Below are 2,851 nucleotides of genomic sequence, written 5' to 3'. Positions count from 1 at the left end.
TTTATTGTTGTAACCACTGAGTGTGGGAGTGGTTTGTTACACAATATTATCACAACTAAAAAAAAAAAAAAAAAAAAAAAAAAAAAGACAGTTCACCAATCTCTTGCCTATTTGGTTTTAGTTTTCAGGTTTTTATTCACCCCTTGAGTCTGAGGCTTATAAAGCCTTCTTTGGAACGGAACTTTGGCTTTTCTGGCCTCTAAGGCCTCCCTTGTAAGCTACTCTTATTCTGCGAATAATATGATTTCTGGCCACCTTGCCTACAACTATGACCCATCATGGGTATAATCTGCTGCTTACATCCCCACTAATGTTTACAGGCCTGCAAAACAGGAAATAGACATGAGATTTTATATTCTGTATTCAGAGCATAAAGGTCCTCATCTACATGAAATTCAGTTATTCAGAAAGCTTTCCTCTTTAGAACACAACTGAAAAGAAAGAAGGGGAAATGATTGAGAATAGTGAAAATCATGAAGGCCCCCAACGTTGATGCCCATGAACAGAAATGTATTACTCAGAGAAGAGCTCCCCACTCAAAATCAATGTGATTTTATATCATATGCACTTCTAACACACATGATAATATGGTTTGCAAAGCCCACATCTGATTGGAGGAGAAGAGATGGAGTGCTATGGTCAGGAACACCAGTATCAGTCAGATGGGAAAGCTGACTTTCTGACAGGAAGAGAGGAGACAAAAGTCTATTATAATGGCACACAATAAAAACAAAAAGCCCAGTGGTAAATATCCCTATACAATAGGACCTCTCTGTAGTATAATAGATCAAAGTAATTGCTGCGACTTTCTTTTTAAATCAGCATTTAGCAATTTGAATATAATTGTCTTATGGGGAAAAAAGCTCTCAAGTTAGTAATATCTAAAAGTTGATGTACAGCTGAGCTTATTAGAAATGCTATTAGTAACATCAGAAATGAAATTCTGTTTAATTGCATGCCCACGAAGTGACAAATGCTACATATTTTATTTCTGGGTTTCAGTTGTGGGGATCAGGATAGGCTGCAGTGTACCTCTGTAAACATTTGTAAAAAACAAGCAATACTCTGTGGTTTCATTAAGTAAAAGAAACTCTGGGCCGGGTGCGGTGGCTCACGCCTGTAATCCCAGCACCTTAGGAGGTGGAGGCAGGCAGATCATTTGAGGTCAGGAGTTTGAGGCCAGCCTGGCCAACATGGTGAAACCCCGTCTCTACTAAAAATACAAAAATTAGCCGGGCGTGGTGGCGGGCGCCTATAATCCCAGCTACTTGGGAGAATGAGTTAGGAGAATCACTTGAACCCAGGGGGTGGAGGTTGCGGTGAGCCGAAATCGCACGGCTTCACTCCAGCCTGGGCAAAAAAGTGAAACTCCATCTCAAAAAAAAAAAAAAAGAAAAAGAAAGAAAGAGAAAAGAAACCCTGGGTTATTACCAACTTCCATGACTTTCCATGTGCCATTCCCTCTTTTGTAATAAATCTCCTCACACCTCCAAACCCTGCGGTCTTCACGGGCCAACTGCTTCTCATCCTTCCATTCACATCCTCTGGGAAGCTCTCCCCAACGACTTCCCCCTCCTAGCTGGAGTTATGTATCCCCTAGTACTGCCACAGTGCCCTCTTCCTCTCTCTGCTGCCTACCACATGGCCTGCTACACTCACCTGTCCAGGGGTGGGCACCCTCACTGCCCTCTAACTCCCCAAAGGCAGGTAGCACGTCAGTTGAATGCATCATTGGTCCCTTCGTTCCTGGTAACTAGCCAACTCCCAGTATACATTCGTTAAGTGGATAATGTTCCCATCCAGGTAGCTTTCCACATGAGGGAATCTGCATTACAACTGTGGCAGCAAGAAGAAAATACTCTAACAGAAGGAACACAGCTACACTAGGCCAGAGGGTTGGTAGCTTTTGAGGGTGAAATTCAAGTTTTTGTCCAAATTCCAGTATGCAGCTCTATTCTATTCCAAGGCCACAGATTTCACTGCAGGCTTAACAAAGGCGTCCTTCTCACTCATGTCACTGGTCACAAGAGGACTCTTCATATATACTGGTGCTTCCCATCTAGTGCTAGAGGCAACAGTGCTAGAGACTGGGCAGAAAGGGGCCTGTGGGCCCACAGAATTTACAACCCTAGAGGGATTTTTTAAAATGCTCCTTCAAAGAAAGCCTTGTGAAGGGGAATTCTCTTTCAGACTGTGATCAAAAGACATTTTTTGAGCAATCAAAATGAACCATTGCTCTATACAACCACTGAGCTTATAACCATTGTTAATGACAGGTCAGTGGCTCCAATTTCATATAAAAGGTCGGAAAATTTGAGATGAGAAGTATCTGGTATAACTGTCTGTTAGACTGGGAACTAGGAGCCTACAGATCTGGGTTCTAGTCTGTTTTTTTCACTAATTATTTGGCAGACTACAAGTCATAGAATCTGCCTGGGTCGCTGTTTTCTCACCTGCAAGCAAGAGAGGTGAGTAAGAGGGTCTCTAATCGTCCCTCCAGCTCTCCTTCCAGATCCCTCCAACATGCTATGTTCACAAGGATGATTAAGAGTTGCTAAGAAAAAAAACTAAAACACATGTCAATAGAGAAATACTTAATGACAGGAACTAGGCTATGAGTATGCATGGGCATGAGAAAGTGCTCATGATATACTTTTAAATGAAAAAAAAGCAATTTACAAATTGTATGCCATGTATTACCAATTGCATATAAACATATGGAAGGCCCTTTGCCTCCCTGACTAAGCACATTTTGCAATCAAAGTATATCTATGTTTGTGTGCGTATGTGTTGTAGACACATTTCATACATATGGAAAAATTACCACACTAAGACAAAGCAATTATTCACA

This window comes from Pan troglodytes, chromosome 16 (assembly GCF_028858775.2).
Source record: "Pan troglodytes isolate AG18354 chromosome 16, NHGRI_mPanTro3-v2.0_pri, whole genome shotgun sequence".
In the NCBI taxonomy this organism is placed as follows: domain Eukaryota; kingdom Metazoa; phylum Chordata; class Mammalia; order Primates; family Hominidae; genus Pan; species Pan troglodytes.
Note: the sequence above shows the minus strand (reverse complement) of the source record.